Genomic DNA, 13483 nt, shown 5'->3' on the forward strand with positions numbered 1-13483 from the left:
ATCTGCTCATCCTTCAACACGTATGACTTGATGTACAATGATGCATTTGGGTTCCTTCCTTCCTCCTGTGTGCCAGTGAGAAACCATCCATGTGACTGGAGGATATTGTGTGTAGGGAAATTGATTCCTGGCTTGCCATTTTGCTTCACTGTCACTCAGCTGAGCATGGTCCTTATCTAAGAAGGACTTAGAACTTGCAGGAAGTGATAAATTAACCTGCTCCACTCTCCTTAGCATGGGTGTGATGAGTGTTAAGGAAAGCAGCGAGCGCTTGCCAGGATGGGAGCTTGTTCTTTGCCAGGGAGGAGGGAGAAAATCTTGCTTGGAGTAAATAAAGCAACTCTGCTTCCCCAGGAAGAGAAGCAATTAAACATGTGAGTGCTGCATGGGATGATTTGCACAAGGATTGTCTACTATGCAGGAATGTTCCCAATAAACCATGCTTCTCCTGACCTTCATTTTTCTGGGTTTCCACCACATGATAGAAGAGACAATCAATGAAAAAAAAGCAAAGCAACTTGTGGGGAGACGTTTTTTCCTTTCTTCAGGCTTCCTCTTTCTTTTGTTCCCTCCAGAGCTCTCACTACATTTCTGCTGTGGTTTGGAGCACGTGCTTCCCTGGGCTTCTTTTGGCTCTGGGTGTCATGGACACTCTTAATTGTGGATTTTTTCCCCTTCATCTACTTCTGACCTCCAGCCCTGGGAACCTGGAGCAAGTGGAAACTACACCTTGGCAATATGCTGCCTGTGCCTGAAGCAAATGCAAGGAGAAATGGGGTGTGAAAAATAAAATTTGTTTATTAGAGAAGAACAGCAGCAAAAATACAGAACATATTTACATTGCAAGAATATTTGTAACAACAACAATCGATAGAACATATATACAGAAAAACCTATCTAACAAAAAATATATGAAACGTATTTACAGAAGACAAAAAGCCCTAAAACTAATATCCTAAAGAACAACATCAAAGTGTAAAACGTATGTAGAAAAAGGTGGCATCTCCCTCCATGATGTCCATCGCACCTGGAAGAAAAGCAAATGCCACGGTCACTCCAGTCAGGCACAGAGGGCTCTTGCATGTGCCCCCAGGCTGGCACATGCTGGCCCAGCAGCAGGACTCTGCTACCAGAACTGAGCCTGGCTGGGTCTGGGACGGAGCTTGTGTGGAGCAAAGCAGGCACAGGACAGGCTGCAGATGGCCACCAGAATCCAGTGCCCTGGGTACAATGTCCCTGAGCAGGGAGCACCCAGCCCAGCCCCAGCCTGGCAGCAGGAGACCCACTCTGCCTGTCCTGCTGCTGGCATTGCTCTTCATGCCAAGATCATGGCCTCTTCCTCACCTTTTTAATCAATGTCCATGTCCTCAATGGACTCTTCCATATCCACATCCATCTCTTCTTCCACCGTCACCTCCACCTCCACCTCCAACTCCTCCTCCCCAGTGTCTTCTCCCTCCGTCTCCATGTCCTCCTCTCTATCAATCTCTATATCCACCTCCATCTCCTCTTCTCCATCTGGGACAGCCTGCAGAGGCAGCAAAACCTCAGAGTGGGCTCCCTGTCCCACTCCATGCCCACAGAGCTCCAGCCCACCCGGGCAGGTGGGGAGTGTCCACCTCCATGGAATGGCACCATACCTTCCTCAGAACAAAGGGGAGCATCCTGCAGGGCTGGATGACAAAATCCAGGCACTAAGGATCTTTCAGGACTGAGGAAAGGTGACAAGCAGAGTGGGCAGGAGCAGGGTGAAGAGCATGAAAACACAGCGGCCAAGGGTTGTGTTGTGCCCTTTGCTGGGCGCTGGACGTTCCAGCTGGAGCGTGGGCTGTGACATCACAGTTCCCAGGCTCCATCTGAAGTGGACAGTGGAGACCATGGAATGATGGAGTCCCTGAACGGTTGGGCTTGGCAGGGAGCCTGAAGAACAACATCTTGTTCCCAGCTGAGCAGTCTTCCCCCAGAGCGTGCTGCTCAGGGCCCTGTTGCCAAGGATGAGGCATGCACAGCCTCTGTGCACAGCCTGGGCCAGTGCCCCACCACCCCCAGTGGAAAAGAGCAGCTTCCTTAGATGCAGCTTCAATCAACCTGCTGCAGTTGAAAGCCATCCCCCCTTGTCCTGTCAGCACAGGCCCTGCTGAACACTCTGTCCCCTTCTTTCCTGTGGGACCCTTCCAGTCCTGCAGAGCCACAGTGAGGCCGCCCAGTGTCTCCTCTCTCCAGGCTGACCATCCCCAGCCCCACTTGCCCAGCAGTCAGTCACATCAGGGCCAGTCAAGGCTGCAGGGTAGCAAATAGCATCAGGAACTGAGAGATGCAAGCTTTAGACCCAGGTTTGCCTCTAAATGTACAAAATTAATAACAGTGGAGGGGAAGATGGTGGGACACTGGTTCTGTTCTAACTGGTGATTTATTTTTCTTCTTTTCTGTCATGCTGACCCAGGTTTTTCAGTTTGAAAGGAAGCTTGTCAAAATGTCCATTTTCTTCTCCATTTGTGAAACACCAAGCGGAGTCTGGGCAGGCTGATATGCAGAGCAAAACCTGAAAATATACTGGTGATCCTGAGCCTAGGGGATGCAGCTAAACCCAGCCAAAAGCAATTTCTGAAAAGCTGATCCTGGTTTACATTATCTTGAGTTTGGCTTTGCCAACTTCACCAGTCATTTATGAAAAAGCAAACAAAAAACTCAAGCCAAATCAGAGATAAACCCAAATCAATCAATCAAACAAACCCATGCAGCAAACTAATCAAACAAATAGATAAAAGAACCGCAAATAAAACCAAAGGAAATGAAGAGATAGTATTAGTTGCAAGGATAGCACAGCAGGCAAATGGCTGCTTGCCACAGGATCACCATCAAAAGCCACATAGAACAGCTGCTCCAAAATATACCCAAGAGGAGAAAAAGAAAAAGTGATGCATGGCAACTTTGGGGGCAGCTCCACATTCAGGTGAAGGATGAGCACGCAGTGGTACAGATCCAGCATTGCCCACCCTCCAGGCTGCTGTTTGCTCCTGATGAAAGACCCTTGCAGGACTGTGGCCCCTCTCAGTGCGGTGTCAGTCACTGCCAGAGCTCTCAGCTGAGCCACTGGCATTTGCAGAGTGACATCCAGGCACAAACCTGCTGCCTGCTGAGCACCTGTGGAAGACCCTGAGCATCTTCATGCCTAGCAGCACAAAACAGCTCAGGATTTCTCTGAACTGCTTTTCAGGAGAGGTTTCCATATCCCCGTGAGATCTGTTCATCCCTCAACATGTGTGACTTGATATACAGGGATGCATTTGGGTTCCTTCCTTCCTCCTGTGTGCCAGTGAGAAACCATCCATGGGAATGGAGGATGTTGTGTGCAGGGCAATGTATTCCTGGCTTGCCAGTTTGATTCACTGTCACTCAGCTGAACATGGTCCTTATCTAAGAAGGACTTCGGAGAAATGGGTAGGAATTTTGGCTCTGAGAGGAGCAGAAAGCATATTTTCTAGACCACATTGCCAGCAGATGCCCTTTCCCTGGCAGAACAGTGATTGCCACTCATCTTCCTGGGAAGAATGTCAAGACCCATTCAGAGATCCCAGGTTCAGCTGGCCTTTGGCTTTGTCTACCTCATTTCACACATCCACTTTCAAGGGCCATTAGAAGAGGCACATGTTTGCCTTGCTACCCAGAAGTACTCTAGTTATTCCCAGGAAAAAAAAAAAAAAAAACAAAACCAACAAAAATTGGCTGTCCTGTGGTGTGGTAGAAATCCCATCACAATTGTGACTCTGTGTGCAAAGACAACCGGTGCTTTTTGGGGCTGTAACAGCTGAGAGTGTGGCAGAGCAGGTTTGATATTCTTTTTAGAGTCCTGAAAACATTGTTCCCAAAACAATCTTTCTCTCCTGTCTTCTGTCATCAACTGTGGAACAGAGGAAATGGAAGGGATCAGAGGTTTGTTTAAATTTGCGCTTATTTTTAAGTCTTCAAATAGTGTCAGGTCGATGTGTGATACTTTAGAAATTGGATGAGTAGCACCTATTTCATCCCAGCGAGAGGTGGGATTGAAGACTTCCAACAACAGAAACACTGGATGTGCAAGAGCTCAGTTTACACCTCTCACACAGGTAACTTGCTGTACTATTTTCAGCAGCCTCAGCCAGATCGATTAAAATACTGCTCCAAACAACAACAGAATGGAAATATTCCACCAAATGGGGAAAAGGAAGAAAAGTGGGCCGCAGCCCTTTCTTCAGAGCTTGTGTTGATTTTGCCAAGTCAGATGCAAACAAGGTTTGCCATGTTTCTTTCCTAGAAAAATGCAGCTATTGAATAGAAATGTATCTCTGAGGCTGCTAAGTTGGGTGCGATTTTAGACCTGGGAGGAGCAAAACAGGTTCCAGAGAAGCTGTGGTTGTGTTACCCTTGGAAGTGTTCAAGGCCACGTTGGATGTGGCTTGGAGCAACCTGATCTAGTGGAAGGTGTCCTGAGTCTGGTGAGTCCCTGAAAAGAAACTTTTGGTTTTCCTGAAATGCTGCCTTTGCAAGGGGAGGTCACAACTACCCCACGTAATTTGAAATGCCCTGAGCAGAACCCAACTGTGTTTTCTCACAGGTGGGGTGGTATTTTCACTTGTATTTTATGGGGGATTTTGACAGGGCAGAGCAAGAGCAGCTGAATGTGTTTGACAGGCAAAGAGGGCCAGTGTGGCAGCAGCTGAATTCAATGGAGCTTTTCCTTCTGAGATCCTGTACAACCTGAGGCACTCTGGGGCTCTTGAACCTGGCAGCTGGGCAAGTCAGTCATTGGAACAAGTGATAAATTAACCTGCTCCACTCTCCTTAGTGTGGGTGTGATAAGCCTTAAGTAAACCCCTGAGCACTGCCAGGATGGGAGCTTGTTCTTTGCCAGGGAGGAGGGAGAAAATATTGCTTGGAGTAAATAAAGCAACTCTGCTTCCCCAGGAAGATGAAAAGAATATATTAGACATGTGAATGCTGCATGGAATCATTTGCACAAGGCTATATCTTGTCTGCTATGCAGGAATGTTCCCAATAAACCAGGCTTTTCCTGACCATTATTTTTCTGGGTTTCCACCACATGATACAAGAGACTCTCAAGAGACTCCCGTCCCCCGGGGACCACAGCCTGCCCCAGAGGATGTTCCACGAGATCGACCCCAGAGCCTGACACAGGGACAGGGGGCCGAGGCCCTGGGGGGTGGGACAGGGGGACAGGGACCCCCCAGCAGCATCCCCGTGTCCCCCAGGGCCAGAGCCTGGGCCAGGGCTCCTTCACGCTGCTATGAACGAGGGCTTGAGAGCGCTGAAAAATCCCCAGCAAGGGATCAGCAAAAACCAGATTTAATATTAAGCAACTGCACCGCAAAGTTCCTTGGCAAGAGTCACTCTGCTCCTGACTGGACACTGCAGGCACAGCAAGGAAAAAAAGCAACAACAAAATCAAACCAAACCCAGGCAACCAAACCAGAAATGAAACAAGAACTGTGGCTTTCAATTCTGTGGAAAAGAATTGTCCTTCTCAGCCAGGTGATCATTGCCAAAATTGATGTTTCATCTCCAACATTCCCTACTGTGACAGACTGGAGGAGATTGTTGGCTGGAAACATCTTGTGTGTGGGGGAGGAAGGGGCAGGTCCAGCCTTGCCCTGCCCTGGAACCCCAGCACTGCCCTGCCCTGCAACCCCAATCCCCCCAGAGCCTCTATCCCAGCCCAGCAGTGTCTGCCAGTCCCTGGCACAGCACAGGAAATGCTCCACAGCCACTTCTGGAGCCCCAGCCCAGCTCCTGAGTGACCAAATGAGCCCAAGTACCACCTGGGGGAAGGGCCCAGGAAGATCAAGGGGTATTGAAGGCTGACCACAAGGTGAGCACACATCCTGACCCTACCTCCTCTTGGCATTTCCATCTGAACGCTGCTGGAATTCAGGAGTTGATAGCTCTGTGTTTGTGCCTCTCTGTATCTTTTTCGTCTTTCTCACTCTGTGTCTTCTTTGAATTCCCTCCTCTTTCAAATTTTGAGCAACGTTAAATTGAACAGTCTTAGAGTTTGTATAATTGAATGGGAAAAGTTAATGCTTTGAGAAGTGTTTTTTTTGTTGATTGAATGTCATATTAAACCTTTTGCCATAGTTTCTCTGATTTTATAAAGTTCCCAGTAAAGGCTATTTTATTAATTTGAGCTCCCGAGAATCTCTTGTACTGGTATTTCTCCAGCGCCTCCAACTCAGAGGACACAAACAATTGTAATTCCTATTAAAAGTCTCCTTGAGAGAGTTTTTTAGTGGATGGGAGTCAGGGCTTGTCTGTCCTGCTTGGCACAGCCCAGGCAGGGCTTTCCCAGCCACATTCCACACTCCATTGCCCAGCTGGAGCTGCTGGTGCCTCTGAGTTCTGCTGGCCCAGCCCCAGGGACGCTCTCCTTGTCTGCCCATTCCCCCACGGTCTCTGGGCAGGGGTGGCCTCAGTGGGGGCTGCTGACATCCTCAGCAACTTGGAGGCTGCTGCTGGATTTCACTGCTCCAGAGGCCTGTTCAGCCTTCAGCTCTTCAGTGCAGGAATTCAGTGTTCCAGGGCTCATTAACATTCAGAACACCTTAACAAGCCAAGCCTTTGGGAATAATTTGATTTTAGCTTTCAAATCTTGTGTGGTTAATTCAACACATTTCATAAGTGTATTCAAAGTGAATGTATAATTGAATGAATATTTACAAAGAGAGTGAGAAAACATTTTTTAGGTCCTATTTTTTTTTCCTGATCATAAATTGATATGTGCAATCTCCAATTGGCACTGAATCCAAGTACCTCCTCATGCAGTTTGAATAGATATGAATAGATATAGCCAACACCCTTCATAGCTGACAATCAATCAGACTCTGTCCCTACCCCCACCCCACCATTTCCCCCATCCAAGCCCTGGCACTCAGAGCAGCCTTGTGCAAATCTCAGCTCCCTCCAGCCCAGGCTGCACCTGCAGCTTTCAGCTCCTTGGCTCCAAGTCCCACCTGCTTTCCTTGGAGAAGGAGCTGCCTGAGACACAGAGGGATGTTCATTTATTGTCAGCCAACAAAGCCAAGAGAAGGCACAGCTCCATCAAATGCAAAATTCATTATTCTCCCTGGCTCTGCCCTGCCCCTGATCCCCACAGCCTGTCCTGTTTCCTTCATCCCTGCATTGCCAGGGACTTTCTGGGACAAGGGAGCTCTGCTCTGGCTATGGAGGGAGGTCCAAGTACAGCCACTGGAGTGGGAACCACAACTCATCAGGTTTGTGCCCTTTGAGAGACCAGGAACTAGTGAGACTCAGAGGCACTGAAGGGTTTCTCTTCATGGCCAATATAAAAAATGTGAACATGATAAAATTTAAGAAATATCAAACCCCTTCCCTCAGCTCATTGAGACATCCCAGCAACATCTGACATGTCCACCATCCACAAGGGATTGCCATACAGGAAGGATTTTAGACAGAGACTTAAGAAGAGGTGATAGAAAAGATAAAACTACAACTAAGATGCTGACTAGAGAGGTATTTAAACTTCAGAGAAATTGGGCAAGTCCCTGAAGCTCAAAGCATGAAGCCTGGGATACACATTGGAATGACCTGAGAACAGCTGCAGGAAATAACCTGGGAGCAAGGGGAAGGACATAGATCCAGCTGCCCTAATGAAGAGACGTCCTTAGACAAGGCCATTTTAACAGGAGAGCTGCAAACACCTGAAGGACGGGGTCATGAAATATTAGACTGAATATTGGTGGCTCATGTAGAGGGGAAGATCAGAATTTCTTCTCCTGCCATCAGTTGAAGAATCCAGAAGATCCAGGAAATATCTGCTCCTGGTGGGAATACTTTGCCATTTCTTCAAAGCACTCAAGTGACCCAGATAATAAAGATTCACTTGTTTATTATGAAAGTAACAAGTGTTAAAACCTGTGCCCCTTTCCAGGCAGACATCAGCTGTGTGCCCATGAACAGGCAGTGCCACTTGTGCCCTGAGGTGCCCAGCTGGGATTGGATCTCTCCGAGAGCACCTGAGGGAGAGCAGAGCACCTTGCAAGCTGCAGGTCCCTGCCAGCCCCGCAGGGCTCCTGTCCCATCAACATCTGCTCTGCCCCAGTGTGAAACAGAGCCCAGCATGGTGCTGGGATCATCAGAGAGCTGAGGTGTGTGCTGGAATTCCATGCCCTCCCCATCCTGCAGCAGCCCTGCATTTCCCTGCTCCAGCCTTGGTCTCCAGTACAGCCATGGAGGCTCTTTGGGCTCCTGACTGCTCCTGCAGCCCCCAAGGGCAGCTGAGCTCTGCCTGTGGCACAGTCAGCCCTGGCCAGCGCAGGCCATGCTCAGCAATTGCTTGTGTGTGCCTGGCCTTGCTGTCAGCCCCAGCAGCGGCGGCGTGGCTGTGGAAGGGGCTAACAGCGGGCCTGTTAGCTAAAGGAGCAAGAAGAAGCTGAGAAGAAAGAAGAAGCTGATAAGGACCTCTCTCCAAGGCTGTAACCAAGGAGACCAAGAGAATTGAGGGACTGAAGAAAGATAAGAACTTCGCAGCTGCATGAAGTATATTTAGAAAGTTAGTTAAGTCACTGTAACTTTTCACCAATGGTGTTATGTTGATTTATTGTATCCAATAGTTAGGGTAGAAGAAGCATAAACAATTAAAAAGTGTATAAAAGGTCAGCCATGTTCGATAATAAACTGTTGCCATCTGAAACTGCTTGTGGTCCCTGCTTTGTGTCGTGACCGCCTCGACAACGACATTTGGTGATCCCTGACGTGATACAAGACCCTTAACAAGATACTCGGGATCCTAGCAATTGGCAACCGTGACCCACTGGGACGTAGTGGGGGAGGCGGCGTTGGTGTAGCTGAGAGTGGCCGGTGAAAGCCACAGGGAGGTCCGGACCTGATTTTCTCCTATCAAGACACCTGGAATTAGGTGAGCCACCAACTAGCGATAATGGGAAATAATTTATCTAAAGAGGAAGAAAGTGTTTTGGCTACATGGAAAGTTTTGTTAAGAAATAAGGGAATCTTTACTTCAGACTATGCCCTTCAAAGTTTATTGCTGTGGGCTAAATCACAGGGTTTTGGCACGGACCCTGGTACAGCATTTAGTGTTAAGGCATGGAAAAAAGTCGGGGACAGACTGTGGGAAGTTATCCGAGCGGGAGATAAAAGTGTTGTCGATCTAGCTGTTACCTGGGGATCGCTCTTTGAGGCATTGAAACAATGGAAAACAGAGCAGAAACAAGCAGAGCGGGATGTGGACGAAGAATCGGGGTTGACAATAGAAACTGACGGGGGGGATGAGGCAGACGGGGCCTCTGATGGGGAACTTGCTGAAACTGTCCTTGAAGAAGGTGCAGGTGCTGTGGAAGTTGCCAGGCAGGCTACCAAAGCTTCCGGGAAAGCTGCCAGAGCTTCTGGGCTGGATGCCAAAGCTTCTGGGAAAGCTGCCAAAACTTCTGGGAAAGCTGCCAAAGCTTCTGGGAGAACTGCCAAAACTTCTGGGCAAACTGCTGTGGCATCTCCTTATCAGACTCCTAAACCTCTGTATCTCACACCTGCGCAGCAGCTCGCGATGGTGCCTGTATATGATACATCGCTACGCCAGCTAGCTGAACTGTCTTTAGCAGAGAGAGAAACCCAGCCATCTGCCCCCCCGCTTCCCTCTGCTCTAGTCCAGCCATCTGCCCCCCCGCTTCGCTTTCAACTGCATGAACAGTCTGCAAGGTCGTATCCTCCGTTACCTAGCAGTGACAGCGAATCAAGTGACGAGTCACCCGCAGTAACACCTGAGTTGGGGCAAGGAACTCTTGTCAGTTTACCTTTTAATAGCTCTAGCCCTACTGCCCCATGGACTTTGCCTCCATGTCAAGTAACTGTGCTTCCTCGACATCCTCAGGAGTTTTGGGAATTTGTTAGAAAAAAAGCAGTTGAAGAAAATAATTGGGACATAATAGAAAGATTAGGTCCTCCAAAAGTACCTCAGGAGAAGAGTGCTGATGTAATTGCTGCCTGTACTAACCCTATGGCTTTTCCAGTTTTTAAAGCAGCTCCTGGAACAAGGCAGGATGACAGTCATCATGTCTTTGCCTAGAGTTGTACAAGATCTCCAGTCGAAGGTAGCTCAATATAGTATTAATTCCTCTGAGGTAATGTAATTAATACGTGTAATCAATAGATACCTCTGTTGGTGTCCAATTGTTTATTTTGAGAGACCATGAAATACCATGTGGAATACTGTGTCAATGGAGTGATAATTGGGAAGATCAACTGCATATTTTGGAATGGATATTTTTGTCTTTCAGATCTCGGAAAACAGCTCCAGGACTTTATGAGCTTTTTGCAGATATTATCATCAAGGGCCGCAGGCGTTGTCATGAAATTTTGGGACACGACCCTGTGACCATTGTGATACCTGTGCAACAGTGGTATTTTGAATGGTGCTTTCAAAATAATCATGAATTGCAGTCTGCCTTATCTTGTTTTACAGGCCAAATAAAATACCATTTACCTTCTCATCCAATTTTAAAACTGACCAAGGAGATTCCTTTTGAAGGAAAACAAATTTGTTCTCCTGTTCCAGTGGAAGGTGTAACGGTTTTTACGGATGGATCCGGGAAAACCGGAAAAGCAGCTGTAGCTTGGAAAAAGGATGACCACTGGGAATATGAGACAATGATTCAGCAGGGATCTCCTCAATTGGTTGAACTCTGTGCTGTTCTTTTAGCTTTCACTTTATTTCCTGATTCTCTAAATATAGTCACTGATTCTATCTATGTTGCCAATTTGGTTAAGCAGTTAGATCAAGCAGTGTTGTATAATATCCAAGAGAAACCATTGTTTACCATGTTAGTGAAGTTATGGACAGTCATTGGTGCTCGAAAACATCCTTACTTTATCATGCATGTTCGCAGCCACACATCGTTACCAGGATTTTTTGTTGAAGGCAATGCCTATGTAGATTCTCTAGTAGCTGCTGCTGCAATCAAAACCATACCTAATGCGTTGCAGCAGGCAATTTTGTCTCATCAATTTTTTCATCAAAGTGCTCGAGCTTTACAGCAGCAATTTAAATTGTCTCCTGGTGAAGCGAGATCAATTCTTTCTTCCTGTCCTGACTGTCACATGACTCATGTCACTCAGTATTATGGTACCAACCCTAGGGGTCTTTCCGCTTTAGAGGAATGGCAGACAGATGTTACGAAAATGCCAGAATTTGGTCGCTTTAAGTATGTTCATGTTACGGTTGATACCTTTTCTCATGCAATGATTGCTTCAGCATTCACAGGAGAAAAAACTCGTGATGCTATTCGTCATTTTTATCATGCTTTTTCTGTCCTAGGTGTTCCATGTCACATAAAAACAGATAATGGCCCAGCATATGTTTCGCAGAAAATGCAAGCATTCTTTCGTGCTTGGGGCATTGAACATTCAACAGGTATTCCACATGTCCCCACGGGCCAAGCAATAAACAAAAAGGGGGAATGCAACAGGAGTCACCTCAAGTGAGATTAGATAAAGCTGTTTATGTGTTAAACTTCTTGCGTCCCCTACCTGACTCACAGTTATCTCCAATTTTTTACCATTTTTCTTCTTTGAATGCTAAGCAACCAGATCTCCGTAGAAATGTTAAGGTATGGGTCAAGGATTTAATTACTGGCATGTGGTCTGGCCCAGTGGATTAATAACCTGGGGAAGAGGTTATGCTTGTGTTTTAACAGATAATGGTCCTCGATGGGTTCCTGCTCGCTGTGTCAAACCTTATCTGGAGCGAGCAGGCAGGGACAAGATGGATGGCTCCGCAGCTGAAGCAGAACGTGTGGATGACACTGGCTAAGGCTATATCTAGATATATAAATCAGGATATGTATTTCATTGCTCTTCATGTGCTTTCATAGTAATTAAAGGGTGTGGTTTTGGTTTAGGCTGACCGAGACAATGCAGGTTTTTGGAACCTTTGTTCTAGTATTCCTGCAGCTCCTTTTGAGCACTTTGGGGTGGTTATAGTTCACGGCTTTATGGGATAGTTAGGAAATTTTAAAAGCACCTATAGATGGATGAAAGACAGGAATGATTGTATTAAGAATGGGAATGTTGATTTTGTTGATGGTTGTGATTGTTGTTTTGTGTTTCCCCTCTCTGCTTGGATTTTTGCAAAGGGCCCTGCAAAAATCCATAGCAGCTGTGTTTAAAAACAAAAAGGGGGAATTGTGGAAGGGGCTAACAGCGGGCCTGTTAGCTAAAGGAGCAAGAAGAAGCTGAGAAGAAAGAAGAAGCTGATAAGGACCTCTCTCCAAGGCTGTAACCAAGGAGACCAAGAGAATTGAGGGACTGAAGAAAGATAAGAACTTCGCAGCTGCATGAAGTATATTTAGAAAGTTAGTTAAGTCACTGTAACTTTTCACCAATGGTGTTATGTTGATTTATTGTATCCAATAGTTAGGGTAGAAGAAGCATAAACAATTAAAAAGTGTATAAAAGGTCAGCCATGTTCGATAATAAACTGTTGCCATCTGAAACTGCTTGTGGTCCCTGCTTTGTGTCGTGACCGCCTCGACAACGACACGTGGCCCCTTGGTGGCCCTGTGCTGGCCCAGCCATGGTGGCCCCAGCCCCTGTGCAGGCCCAGCCCAGGCCAGGAGCATTGCGGCTGGGAATGGCCCCTGTGCCGTGGTGCCCACAGCAGCCTTGGGGCTCTGTGCCCCATGGCCTCCCTGCTGGGCAGCCTCTGCCAGCTCCTGCAGAGCCCCTGGCACCTGTGGGCCTGCACAGAAAGCCCTGCCCTGGGCTCTGCCGGCCTCTGGGCCAGCAGAGAGGCCGGCCAGGGCTGGCCATGGCCGGGAACAGGCCCTGAGCCCCGCAGGAGGATGGAGCTGGGCCACAGCCAAACTCAGCCCAGGCCAAAGCTGGGCTCAGCAGCCAGGGCTGCCAAGGGCTGGGCATAGAGGCTGGTGGTGACAAATGTCCTGGGCCCCCTCCCTGCTCTGTCCGTGCCCCCAAGGGCACAGAGCAGCCTCCTCTCTGGGGCACTTGCCTGTTTGCAATGCCTTGCACAGGCGCTGGCGCTGCCCCACAAGGCCTGGCCTGAGTCCTGCCCCTGCACGCTCAGCCAGGCTGAGATGGACACTGATGGTTTCTGGGGCAGGCTCTCTGAGCCCAGCCCAGCTCCCTGCAAGCTCTGCCAGCTGCCCTGAGCTCTGGGCAGCACCAAGGGCCTCTCCCCAGCCCAGCCCAGCCAGCTCTGGCCCCACAGCTCTGCTCAGGCCAGGCTGCTCTGGCCACTGGCCCCACGGCCTCAGCCCCTGCCAAGGGCACAGCAGCAGCTGCAGCTCACACAGGACTCAGCCCCAGCCATGGGGGAAGGTGCTGGACCAAGGCCAAAGGAGGCTCCCTGGCTGCCCTGCTCCCCTCTGGCTCAGGTGCTGAGAGCTCTGCAGCCCCTGCTGTCATCCCATGTGCCCAGGGCAGCACAAGAGCCCCGGCC

The 13483-nt window shown here is 48.5% G+C and overlaps 2 long non-coding RNA genes across 2 annotated transcripts; one reads left to right on the plus strand and one right to left on the minus strand.

Annotated features, from left to right (window-relative positions):
• Positions 1–819: 819 nt before the first annotated feature.
• Positions 820–1766, minus strand: LOC135305826 (uncharacterized). Its single transcript, XR_010366805.1, has 3 exons — positions 1641–1766; positions 1345–1528; positions 820–1027 (listed from the first exon to the last, which is right to left on the minus strand). It is a non-coding gene; the product is annotated as an uncharacterized LOC135305826 (long non-coding RNA).
• A 6634-nt stretch (positions 1767–8400) lies between these two features.
• LOC135306115 (uncharacterized) lies at positions 8401–12518 on the plus strand. The gene is made up of 2 exons (XR_010366967.1): positions 8401–10118; positions 10305–12518. It is a non-coding gene; the product is annotated as an uncharacterized LOC135306115 (long non-coding RNA).
• The last annotated feature ends 965 nt before the right edge of the window (positions 12519–13483 follow it).

This window comes from Passer domesticus, chromosome 8 (assembly GCF_036417665.1).
Source record: "Passer domesticus isolate bPasDom1 chromosome 8, bPasDom1.hap1, whole genome shotgun sequence".
Taxonomy (NCBI): domain Eukaryota; kingdom Metazoa; phylum Chordata; class Aves; order Passeriformes; family Passeridae; genus Passer; species Passer domesticus.